Below are 14,921 nucleotides of genomic sequence, written 5' to 3' on the forward strand. Positions count from 1 at the left end.
TTTTTTTTAATAAAAAAAGTAGTTGTTTTGTAAACTTGTTATTTTATTTCAATCATCTTCGAATTTGACTGGAAAAGTCACAATCTTTCTTGTCAATTTTTGGCAAAGTATCTATTCCTACAAATGATCTGTTTGTAGCCAATTCCACCAGATTGGAGAAGTAATATACACGCTGAAAATTTTTTTTAAGTTTAAGTTTTAAGATGAAAAAATCAAATATTTTTAAACATACTTTTATGTGTGGATAATCACTGAAGATAATTTTCAATGTTTTAATACAATCTATACATTGATGAATCCATCAAGTCGTTGATTTTATTGAATTTACACCTTGGTGTAGCCATTGTGATTAAAGTCTCAAGGTCCAATAGTCTTTACTGTCGCTGCGGTTCGCATTCGTCGTCTTTTCAATTGTTTCGATTGAATCCAAAAGTTCGTNTTTGGTTCGATTGAATCCAAAAGTTCGTAATATATTCGCTTCACAACAGAGCATGCACATTCAGGATTGTCAGAATTTTTTCCCACGTCCGATAATTCACAACCTTTGTAATGTAAAAGGTCACCACCTAAACCGTTGACTTTATCGCCTAGACGTTCCGCAAAATATTGTAAATCTCTATAATTTTTCAATAGTTTACTAACTAGTTTAAAAACTCTATCCGTGGGATCGTTTTCAACAAGAAAATTCAATTTATCCGATATATCATTGAAATAATCCATCTTGCGCACACAATAGATTAACAAATACTGAGAACCTATTAGAAGTCAGCATACAATGTTATGTTGCTGCCCCCCCCCCTTTCCAAATATCTTTTAGATAATTAATTCGTGATAACGGATAAGGTGTATATGACTAAGATATTAAAATATTACTAGATAAATGATTGTAATGAACACTGTCCACCTACGTCATTCATACCCATGCATATAGTAGTATTAAGCAAAGACAAAAAATTCTGTTTTTCTTCATGCAGACATGCATGCAAATTTATATACGTTTTAATTATTATAGTTAAATAAAGTTATTTAAAATAGCGTGAAAATTAAGGTGTAATGTTTATACATATTTGTCATTATGATTTAAAACAGATGCCTTTGTAAAAATTATGACTGTCTGCCGTCTCTAATGCGTTGACGGAACAAGAATGCAATCCGACCAGTCGAGACTATTACTTAATTAAAAATAATTAATTAAAGTTGTTAAATACAGTAATCATTTATAACATTGAGAGGGATACGTGTAATAATTCAGACAAAAATATGTATGACATTAATCGATAAGTGTATTACAATTATAATAATAATATTATAATCATTAGAATATATGTTCCAGCAATTATTATCGTCGTCGTCGTCGTCGTCGGCGGCGGCGGTACTAGTAGTGTTTATTTAAAAATGTGTTTTGCTATAAGAAAACTCTAACAGTCGTCATTATTATATATTGTCGACAAAAAAAAAATACTGATTTATTATTCACTATACCAATAACGGTCAAACTTATAGATCGTATATTAACAATTAATGCAATTGACGGCGACATCGACGCCGCGTTAAGCCATCTGCTGTATTTATCTCGAGTGCTATAGTGTAATCATCAATACAGCCATCTGGCACACAATGTTTCGAACTAATTTTTTTTTTTATATATTAGGTAAAATTAACATTTTACGTACAGACTTTATCTAAATATATGCATGTCGCATATCAAAATAACGGATTCGACGTTTAAAATTCATACTTTTCACCGTAACCGTATAGCTTACCTGGAAAATGCATTTTTTTTTTTCCGTCAAAAAAAACGATATTACGTATATACTATATGGCAGAGCATAATAATTATGCTAAATTATTTAGGTGCGCGACAAGTTGTGTTAGTTAACGTCGTGTTTCATTACCCCCCCTATCATATGACTTGGTGGAAGAGGAGAGGTTCCTCACCTGCCTTAGGTTAGTTTACGTTGGGTTTCAACGTTCCCTCTCCCATTGCATTATGTTAGTTTACGTTGGATTTATTCCCCCCCTCCACACCTCTTCACCATCACCACATGAGGTGTGGAGAGTGGGTGAAGCGGGGGGAGCCAAAATCCTCTATATTACCCTACTATTACACTACGTATGTTAGTAGTAAAAGTAGGAAAATACGCTATTAATGAAGTTGATTTAAATGTAGTAGCTTCAGATATTGGACTAACCAGTCTAAGTATGAGGCGGGAGATGTTTGACGTTAGTTGGATCCATAGTTTATTAAATAATAAAATTGACTGTCCAGAATTTCTTGATATTATTCCTTTTAATGTTCCTTCAGTTCATTTACGGTCTCAAACGATGTTTTATGTTTCTCCTGTCCAACAGAACTATAATCTTTTTGCTACGGTCAGTCGTATATTATTAGAATGTAATGAAGTTAGTCAGAAAGTGGATTTCTTTTTTAATTCTTTAGATATAATAAAAATATCGATTATATAGTTAAGAATCTTTACTTATATTGTTTGTTTTTATAATTAATTGTATGCTCTAAATTTATTGATGTCTAGTTTAAGTTTTATTAACTGTACTCTTGCCCTTTGGGGCGTTAATTTAGTAAATAAATAAATAAATAAATTCAACTTTAAAAAAATAAAAATTTGGTTGGGAATTTTTTCCGCCATTTTTCCTTCGTTGACTGGCCTATATTATGAATATAATTTTTACTATTATTACATTCCTAAAGTACAGTTTGATCTTATATTATAATGATGAAATAAAAAATGAAATTGTATTTGTATTAATAATTCGCCTTTTTGTATTAAATCTAGTAAGTGTTCATGAAATATTGATTTAACTATGGTTTCTTACATGTATATAAATAGTTCGACTAAAAATAATAATTTTATATTTTTTAATATTGACTTAAAATACTCTTTTTATGCATAAAAACATGAAAGTAGAAATAAATAATGTCAGTAGTTATTTAGAATTAAACACTTAAATTACCTGGAAAATGCATTTTTTTTTTTCATCAAAAAAAACGATATTACGTATATACTATAAGGCCGAGCATAATTTAGGTGCGCGACAAGTTGTGTTAGTTAACGTCGTGTTTCATTACCCCCCTATCATAAGACTTGGTGGAAGAGGAGAGGTTCCTCACCTGCCTTAGGTTAGTTTACGTTAGGTTTCGACGTTCCCTCTCCCATTGCATTATGTTAGTTTACGTTGGATTTATCTCCCCCTCCACACCTCTTCACCAACACCACATATGGTATGGTGGGTGGGTGAAGCGGGGGAACCAGAATCCCCTATATTACCCTACTTGTAATAACCAATAAAAAAGAGTGAGAGAGTGTGAGTGAAGGTAGATAGTATAAATTAATTAATTGAAGGGAACGTTAGATGTGTGAAGTTAGAACAATGATATATTTAAGCGAAAGAAGAGAATAATTAATTATAAACTAAAGTATTTTTGTTAGTTATTACTATTAATTGTAGTTAGTGTTTCAAACTACTCTTACCTGATATATCTTGACTGCAAATCTTGTTTTACGGTGTAGAAAGGAGAAGAAGTGATTTAGATTTATTATATATTAAATAAGAAGAAAAATAGTTTGTTATATAAACAGGTATTATAATTGATAGTCATTCAAACATGAATTTACATTAAGTTAAACTATTAAACTATATTAACAATAATGACACCAAGTCACAAAGTAAGACAGATAAAAAGACCGCAAAGTAAAAAGAGTAAAGCTGAGCACTTAAGTCTGAACGCTAGAGGAGAAAAAATAGAAGTGTGTCTTCAACGGATTGTCAAAGGCTGACCAGACCCCAGAGGGCTCCCAGGTCTGTTACAATGATTCATGGTAATAACATTTTATGTGATGAAATACGTTATTTAATTAAAAAGAAAGATGTCCTTTACAACGCGGTACGAGAATTGATTTGTGTAAACAAACAATGATAAGTAATACGTTGTATATTGCTAATCCATACATGCAGCTATATGAACTCATTTATGGCTTTTTCGGTAAGGACCATGCAAACAAAATTAAACTATTATACGCCTCAGCGGCGTCGACATGTTACTGGCAATCGCCAACGAGACGTTTGAATTTAACTAAGTATCAAAATAATATTACAGTAGAAAACGTTTTTGCAATTTTTCCAGTTTATTAGTAAGATTAGTTTGATATGGTGATCAAATAATTGACCCATATTCGACTATAGAACGCACTAAAGAACAATATAAAACTTTTAAACAAATAGGATTAGAAAACTCCCAGCAATTTCGCTTAAGAAAGCCCAACATCCGTAGTGCTTTATTATAAATAAATGAAATGTGTTCAGTAAAAGATAAATCCGAAGAAAGAATTACANTGTGTTCAGTAAAAGATAAATCCAAAGAAAGAATTACTCCTAAGTCTTTAATATGAGGAACATTTATGAGATTAAAACTATTTATATTATATGCATATAGTTCATATGAACGCTTACGACAAAAAGTGATCTGAGCACATTTAGACGTATTCAAGCATAAACCATTAACAACACACCAATTATAAAATCTGCACAAGTCTGCTTGGAGATGATTACTGTCATGAACTGTACGAATGTTAGAATAAATTTTTACATCATCGGCAAAACACAAATAGCTTGAATGTTGAAAGACATCAGAAAGATCGTCCATGAAAATTAAGAAAAGTAATGGAGATAAATGCCCTCCTTGAGGAACCCCAGAGGGGATATGGATAATGGAAGAGATAATATTATTTATCTTTACTTGCTGCTGTCTGCCTGTGAGGTATGAAGCTAACCATTTAAGTAGTGGGTCTTTAACGCCACTATGTTTTAATTTATCAATTAATACCTTGTTATTTAATATATCAAACGCTTTTTTCATATCAGTATAAATTGCATCTATTCGACCACCATTTGCAACAGTGGAAACAATATTAGTATAAAACACAAGCAGGTTAGTAATAGTTGATTTAGAACTATTGATTTAGCACGTATTTAAAACTTATTGATAACTCGGGCTCTAGAAGTTTCTCAAATATTTTCGGCAACACACTTAATTTAGAAATAGGTCTATAATTACCCACATCAGACTTGTCACCTGATTTAAAGATAGGGATAATATAACTTGATTTCCATCGTACTGGAAAAACACCCGAAGACAATGACAAGGAAAACAAAAAATGGATTGGACGAGTAAGCGGATATCGACAAGAACTAAAAATGATACCAGGGACAAGGTCAAGACCGTAAGTAGTGCCCGTATTTCGTTGCAGTTCTTCAAACAATTTTAGAACCGGGATCTCACATGAGGCTATACAAAACGAGGAGGGTAAAATAATACTAGGATACGTTGATCGGACGGTTTGTTTCGAAACAGAATAATTAGAAGCAAAGAACTCACTAAACATTTCAGACACATTGATCATATTGTCTGACTTTATATTTCCAAAATACATAGAGTTTGGAAGTAAGTTATTATTTCTTTTATCTTTGACAAATTTCCAAAAGTATTTTGGGTTAACAATTAAATTATTTTGAATACGGTTAATATAATCTGAATAACATTTTTTTGATAGGTTTTTACATTTAGATCTAATAGCTGAGAACTCATTATATATTGATTGGTCTTTTTTAATTTTGAAAATCTTGTGAAGGGCATTTTTTTTACGTATTAATTGACAAAGTTCCTTTGAAAACCAACTTGGGAAAGGAAACTTCTTTGGATAAACTTTAGGAACGAATAACTCGATAGAATGTAAGAGTATCTCATAAAATTTATCAAGCGCACTATTAATGTCATCATAGTTATATAAAATCGACCAGTCAATTGAACTTAAATAATAAGACATTTGACAATAATTACCACGTTTAAAATTATAATACCAATTCAAGGGGCATGAATGCTGATAATTGTTACTACGTTGTAACTCAACTAACAAAGCNAAATTCTGATAATTGTTACTACGTTGTAACTCAACTAATAAAGCCGGATGGTATGGGTCTAATGGCACCAATATATCTGTTGAGGTATTGACAGTGATCAAATTTGTATTAGAAAATATTAAATCCAGATATGAATTGTATATATTAGGAATTGTGTTGACCTGATACAAGTTTAAAGATGAAAAGCACTCATAAATAACATCTACTTTAACTGATCGAGCGCCATCGTAAATCATGCCATGGTCATCATTATAGAATTTTGTATCACCTAAATTGTAATCTCCCATTAAAATAAAAGTAAAATTGGTTTTAACAACACTAGATAAAATAGACTGCACAGTATCAGCATGAGCTGAGTAGACACTAACTGAGCTCCCAGGTGGTATATAGCATGCACCAATAATATATTTTAAATTACCACCACTATTTACAGTTACAAACAACTGTTCAACATTATCAGTGGGGATCTTTATGATTTCTGAAAATAAACATTTATTCACACAGATTGCTACTCCACCACCTCTCAAACATGAACTGGTTTTATCACTCCGGTCAACACGATAGACTATATAGTTATCAAAGCTAAGCTCTGAATCTAAAATTGAATCATTTAGCCACGTTTCCGTTAATACAAAAAAGTCGACTTTGCATAGTGGAATATTACATTTTAATTCTGCAAGTTTTGTCCGTAAACCACGTACATTTTGATAATAACCCAAAAGAGACCGATAATTATTTACAATTTTTTTATTACAATGTATACAATTTNCAAAAGAGATCGATAATTATTTACAATTTTTTTATTACAATGTATACAATTTTTAGCTTTTTTTAAGTGGATGATTTAAATTAAAATTATAATTTTGTTTAGAATACGAAGAAGTGTGGTTAATATTTTGAACCGTTGGGGAGTAATTTAGTTTTTTGGCTGGATCGAAGGAATACCTTTCACATATCTAATAACGATATTAGATTCACCTTTAAGACGTCGCTGGAATAACTCTTCCCTCAAACTTTTCATTTGTGAACGTTGAAGTAAAGTTAGGTCGGCATTAATCCATATATTTTTCCATTTACTTGTGTTTTGAAGTTTTATTTTGTTTTTTAACATTGTAAAAGCTTCCGATTCATTCCCAAATTGAATAAGAAGTGGCCGTTTTTTAGACTGTGCATTGCCAAGACGTTTGGCTAATGTTATGCTTAAATCTAGGTTTAAATGAGATATTAAATCATTTGCTAACATTTTTGAACTATCATTAGTCTCGTTTGGTGCTTCTTCCATATTAAAGACCACAACATTTTTACTTTTTGATATTCTCAACTGAGCCTCCCTAATTACTTCAGATGAGGACATATCAATATTGGTCGTGGTTTGACGATTCCAATAATGATACACGGTCACGTAAGTTGTTCAATTCATCGTTGAGTATTTTATTCTCAGATACAAGGTTATTAAAAGATGTTATCATGCTTTCAAATGAATTATTCAAGATACTTAGCTTATTTTCATAGCTTATAAATTTCTCTTGAATTGTTTTGAATTTAGTGTCTTGGGACGTTTGCATTGATTTTAGCATTTTCATTATATCATCTAAACAAAGCTCTTTTTGAAGTGAACTAGACGATGTTGATTTTTTTAACGGTGTTCCCGGTTTACTGGACATGTTAATCATTTACTATACAATATAAAAAAATTATTAACAAAGACTAAGATTTAAGATTCGATTTAACACTACGAGTAATCACTACCCACATACGTNGATTTAAGATTCGATTTAACACTACGAGTAACTACTACACACATACGTGTGTTCTATACGACAGATACAACTGAACTGATATACGTATATATATTGAGATATGTATACATATAATAAATCATTTAAGCCCTGTTTTTCGACAGCCACAATTTTTACCAGCTCTAACACTTGACTAAAGGCCGTTTTATGACAATTATCTTTATTATTACCATAAATTCCGGTGGCAATTGACATAATATAATTGTTGTTTGAGAATGTACAATTTAGCGTTTAGTTGGGTTTAAACAATATAGCGTCAAATCAATTACCTACTCTTCGGTAGTATCTTAATATACACTACACTTTAATGATACTATAAATAAATGAACTCACACATACACACATTTTCATTTATAACATTGTGTCTAATGTAAGTATAACATGATAAAAAGTAACCGTAAAATGAAAAAAATTGGAAAATAAATTTTAGTACTCATATTAAATGTAATGTAACTCGAAAAATATTTGTTTAAATGAAAAAATATAAGATAANAACTCGAAAAATATTTGTTTAAATAAAAAAATATAAGATAATTTTTTTGTTTATAATTGTCTTTTAAACAACTTTTGTACAAAACTTTTTTTGTAAGTTAAATATTTTTTGAGAAAATTAAAAAAGCTCATATTTTTGAACTTTTGCGAGTCTATAAAAAAAAAAGCTCAAGTCCAATCGATGAGGACTTTTAGTATGTCATTAAACATATTTTAATTCAACTATTAATAAAACAAAATTTGGTTGCAAATTTTTTCCGCTTTTTTACTCCTTCGTTGACTGGCCTAATACCCATACCTATAAAAATAATAATTTAAATTTAAATCAGTTTATCCCCCTTAAATTTTTTGAATATAAACTTGGTGTTATTTTACTCATAGGTAAGCCCCAATCCAAGTAAGTCGAATTGAATATTGTGGTGTTAATTTTATATGAATTTATATGTAAATCATTATTTTTCATCGTTTCGCCGTTAAAAAAACTTAAAATTAAATTTTTTTCAATGTGTACCATTACTTATAGTTTATTTAAACAAATTTTTTCTTAAAATATATTTTGTTCGATGAACCGTTTTTCTGCTATTGTATATTAAAATTTAGTGACTTTTAAATTGTTAGTTTTTTGATTAGTGTACAATAGTCATCATTTCTTGAAACAAAAAAAAAACAAAACAGAATATGATATACACTTATGAAATAGTAATATATATATATATGTAATGTACTTCGTGAAAAAGGCGGATGGCGTTAGTTCGCGTAGTACATCGAAGACTTGAGAGAGCAATCACCGCCGGCGCTCAGTTGTTGACTGCACTTTAGCTCGCGATGTAATAAGGCGGCTGATGAAAAAGACGAGGTGATCGTGTATTAAACGTATCACAATTAATTGTTGACAATTGTTTCATGTCTACCCCTAATAATAACAGATAACAGTTGAAAAATCCCTTAGCTAATAAGTATAAATTCACATTGTATAAACCAATTGCATTACCGACAAAGACTCACGATAATATATTTTTTGTAATAGATTATCACAGGGATTATATAGCAATAGAAAAATCTAGATTGCATTATATAGAATTAAATATAGAACAATTAAACTCATGTAAATATATAGGCAAAACAATATTATGTCCTTACGACTAACCCATTTTTAGTATATCGATACGCATGAGATGAATTATCTAATTAATCTCATGCGAAATTGTTTATACAACCAGATGTTTTACCTAAAGATTGTATTTTAAAGTATATAAAAATCAATCATTATATTTGGAATAATTAGAACATGTAAAATCATGGCTATTCGCAGTAAATAAGGCCAATATATTCATTAAGCACAATCAAATTGTACAATCAATAACGAAAAGTATATCGGGAATGGGTATTTTAAGTTTAAAAAATAACTGTGAAGCTAACATTGATGGCAAAACAATTTTAATACCTTCAAGTAATATTATTTAAAAAATATATAAAAATTAAGTCCTACTTTATATTTAAGCATGAATTTTGACATACAAATTAAATTTAAAAAACCAAAATAAGAAGATATTATTAATTTACGTGAATACGTAAAGACTAATTTAATTGACCTTTTTAAGTATTCTAAAACGTTAATTAATCTACAAATAGAAAAAGAAATACCATTCAAAAAATATTCATTTATGAAAACTCATATTTCTTTATTATTAATTTTATTTATCAGTGTAAATTTAGTGTTCATAATTATTACATTTAATAAAGGAAAAAATGGTAATTTAAAATTAAGTAAAGAAGAAATAAAAGAATAGATACAATTAAGAGAATGAACAAGAAAACAGATTACTCAGAGTAGTTTAATTTATATTCGTAAAAAATTAATATGGTAAAAATGGGTAATTTGTATTCATTATTAAAAAAATCTAAGTAAATGCAACTTAATATTCAATTTAGATTAGATTCATATAATTTTTTTTGATAATCGGCAATCCCATCATTATGACCTCTCATTTTAAGTTAGAAATTGACCTATATTGTTGGTAATATAAAAATATATTTTATGATAAAATAACTTTTTAAGATTTTAAGTTTCACAGGACAATAATAAGATATAATCGCGCTGTAAAACTAAAAAACCCAGCACAGTTGTATTTTGCGTTTTATCATAAAAAAATGATATTGATCCATATATTTTTTCTAAAATTTATAGCATTATAAACAAAAAAAAAATTGCGGCACAATGGGGACTTGGCATAGTTGGGTCCAGTATAGATTTAATCTGACAGTGATTAAAATCACTATCGTAAGAAACGCTTCGATGCAAATCTGTAGATAGTGACTAATTCTAAGAAATTGGTGGATAATTACAAAAACAAAATATTTTTAATCATATATTATATAATTTTTTTAATTAATTTTTTTCAAATTATTATTGATTTTTATTTTTAACATGTTAAAAGTAATTATTTTTAATCTACTTTATTTGCCCTTTAAAGTGAAAGTTAATAATAAAAAAAAATGAGTTTATTACTATAACTTTTAGCTCAATTTACAAGTTTAAAATTGACATCATTGAATAGAAAAAAATGAAATTGTTAAGATTAATGCGGTCAGGAAATTGGATAATTACTATTTACAGTATATATATCAAAAGCTCATTATTTTTATGGATTTTTATTGTAATANATATTTATCAAAAGCTCATTATTTTTATGGATTTTTATTGTAATAGATAATTTAAATAGAAAGAATAATAATAATTTCCTAGTAACTTTTGGTGTTTAAAAAGATTCTACAATTTAAATGTAAAATGAATTAATTTTAATGATTTACTTTAACTAAAAAACCAATAAAAAAAAGTGGTTAAAAAGATCTACTCAATAGCGTATTATAAAATTTAATTATAATTGTAAAAATCCATTATTAATTTAGGAGACTCTAATAATATATTTTTTTAGAAATGATTTATATAGCAACATGTTACAAAAAATATGATTAAATTATAGAGTAAAATGATTTAATTTTGTAGTTGAAACCTATCATATAAAACTTGATTCGTCAATAAATACTTTGAAAACATTATAAATTAATGATTTTAATTGTTTTTATAGAGAACATGTGATGACAAACTGTTAAAATAATAAATTCGAATTTTTTTTCAATTTTTGAGGGTAATATCTTCAACCTAGATACGAATACTAGTCATTTGACGTATCGTTGAAAAAAGTAGGTCANTGTAGTCATTTGACGTATCGTATTTTTTTAATCGTTTAAAGTTGATTGTTGTAAATGTTTATAATAAAAAAAAAAAATTTATTTTACCATAACTTTTAGCTCAATTGGTAAGTTTGACATTGACATCATTAAATAGAAAATTTTATGACAATTAAAAAAATTGTATCGTTAAGATCAATATGCAGTCAGAAAGTTTTATAATTACTATTTATTGTAAATTTATCAGAAAAGCTCAATATTTTTTTGCGTTTTTATGGTAATAGATAACTTAAATAGAAGTAATAATAATAATTTCCTAGTAACTTTTGTTGTTTGTAGAAAAGATTCTACAATTGAAATATTGAGAACTTAATTAATTTTAATGATTTACTTTAACTAAATGTACCAATCAAAACAAAGTTGTTAAAAAGATTTACTCAATTGAGCGTATTATAAAATTTTTTTAGAAATGATTTATATAGCAACATGTTATAAAAAATGTGTAATATTATAGTCTAGTAGTAGCACACACAAATAGAGTAAAAAAATTATGAAATTACAAAGTAAAATGATTAAATTTTGTAGTTAAAACCTATCATATCAAACTTAATTCGTCAATAAATACTTTGAAAACATTAGAAATGAATGATATTAATTGTCTTTATGGAGAACATGGAATAACTAACTGTTTAATTGATAAATTGAAATTTTTTTTCAATTTTTGAGGGTAATATCTTCAACTAGATACGAATTGTAGTCATTTGACGTATCGTTGAAAAAAGTAGGTCAAGTTAGAGCAGAGAAAATAAATGATATTCACAAAAAAATATCTTCTCAGCTTTGCATCGAAGCTAAAACTTAAAATATAGTAAAATAATTTTAATACGAATAAGAAATTTCTTCTTACAAGGGGCGACTAAAATTATGGGATCCTTGATCTTTATTGAAGTTATTGAATCTAAATGAGATAAAAATCAAACGAGTTAAAAATTTATACTAACTTAAAAAGAATTAAGAAAAAATGCAAAAAATTCATTGCCATACGCGGGTTGGAACCTCGTACCCCAAGCGTGTAAAACATAAATTTTACCAACTCGGCAACCGTACGTCGCTACCGTCGGGTGAAAAAATAGGCTATTTAAGCTAGTTCAAATTTCAAAGTTATTTTTCTCGACTTAAAAGAAGCAAACAAATTTAAATAAGTTTAACTTTCTATGCTATATTAATTTTTTATTTATATAATATTTATGAAAATCTGTACTCCCCTTGTCAGGTATTTTAAAATAAAATAAAATACAAAACCCAGAATTTTAACACAAAAATAGCAAATTTTTGAATACGGTAGTCATTTTTACCGTGAAGACAAATCCAGAGGTCAAATTTTTTTTTTTAAATTAAAGTATATTATATAAGCTTTAATTTAAGATATATATAAAAGTGTCAGTATTTCCGGAATACTTTCAAAAATTAAATTGAAAATATCATAGTAACAATACGCATGATTAAAGTTTTGACCCCCCTTGTTAAAGGGGTATGATCCGATTTACAAAAAAAGCGTGTAGATGAAAGGAGTATATAAATATTTATTATAAAAAAATAATAATATTGATCCATACATTTTTCCAAAAGTTATATAAAATATAAATTAAATAATATAACATATAAAATCGAGATTTTTTTCACGGAAATCGTACGTTTTTCTTTAACTTTGATGTCCGTTTTCACCACGAAGACAAGTCCAGAGGTCAAATTTTTTTTTTTCAAATTAAAGTATATTACATAAGCTTTAATTTAAGATATATATAAAAGTGTCAGTCTTTTTGGAACACTTTCAAAAATTAAATTGAAAATGTTCTAGTTTCAATACACAAGTTTAAAGTTTTTACCCCCCTTGTATAAAGGTGTTTTATAGTTTTAAAACTCAGTTTTTAGAATTTTATATTTATCGGAAAAACACACACACGCTCAAGTAAATTCTGAAAAATACAAATCACAGCTGACAACACAAAATGGCAGCTTTTAATAATATGGTTTACAGATTAGTTAAAATTCCGATGAATAAAATAGATTTTATTAAAGAACTGGGCGTTATAAGAGAAATAGCTATATTTAATGAATATAATAGAAATGCCCCTACTTACAACTTAAATTAAGACTTACTAAAGGTGTTTTCATCTATTTAAACATTTTTATATTTTTTTAATTAAAAATAATTTTTTCTTATCTGGTTATACTAATCAAAATAATGATCGACAAATTTCTTTTTATGTATTAGCCTTATTTCTCAGTATTCCGATAAATGTAACAATTAGTTTTTTTAATGACTGGCTAAAGGCACAAAACATAAAACAGAATAAAATAAGAGGTCTTATTAACTTTACAAAGTTATGTATGAATTAAACATTTTTCAGTTTCAAAATTAATTTAAAAACCCCAATTTGAGGACACAGCAATGAGAAATACGTTATCACCATTTTTAATAGAACTTTTCATGGGTAGGTTCGAAACAAATTTAAAACACAGTTATGTTCATTTTTCAAAAATTCAGGTTAGGTATTTAGATAATTTTTTGTAATAATAAACAAAAATTTTAATACGGAGGTTTTCATATACACCCAGAGAAAAACCTCGATCTATATAATAAATTCATTGTTCAATTTGATAAATATATCATTACTATTGAATCAATGATATATTTATCAATATGATATTTTTTTTTCTTGTCTTGAACAATAATTATTTATAAGAATAGTTATTTTGTTCGTATTAATAAAACATTATCATAAACCCTTGATAAAATTTCTCTTTCAATTTTGATTGAGGTTTTTCTTTGGGTGTAACATTTAAATTCTTTTTACCCATCGATGAAATTCACATACAAACAGGAGTAGATGGAAAATTGCTTTTTTGGATTTATTACTTAAAATAGTAGGAGAAACTAAATTTTGAAATTTATTGGAAAAACTCAACACGTTCAAGTATATTCTGAAAAATTCAAACCACAGCTGGCAACACAAAATGGCAGCTTTTAATAGTATGGTTTACAGATTAGTTAAAATTCCGATGAATAAAATAGATTTTGTTAAAGAACTGGGCGTTATAAGAGAAATAGCTAGATTTAATGGATATAACGGAAATGTAATTTCAAATATAGTACAAAAGTGGAATAAAAAGAAAGGACAGCAGCTAATACACTCACTAGCGTGGGTGAACAGAAATGTAATTAGATCACCTATTTTATATTTTGGTATTATTTAATGACATCTAAGAGTAATAATTTAAGAGATTTATTAGGTAACACCAAAGATAATGTAGAAAAAAGGAAGAAATCGGGCATTAATAAAATACAATGTGAAAGTTGTAATAAATGTTATGTAAGACAAACAAAAAGAAATATAGAGGTCAGTTTTAAAGAATTCTTAAGAAACATTAAAAATCAAGAAGTTGATAAATCTCCGGTGGCTGAACATTTATTGACACATGTCACTCTATTAAAACCAT

This window comes from Daktulosphaira vitifoliae, unplaced genomic scaffold (genome assembly GCF_025091365.1).
Source record: "Daktulosphaira vitifoliae isolate Bord-2020 unplaced genomic scaffold, ASM2509136v1 Scaffold_2, whole genome shotgun sequence".
NCBI lineage: Eukaryota > Metazoa > Arthropoda > Insecta > Hemiptera > Phylloxeridae > Daktulosphaira > Daktulosphaira vitifoliae.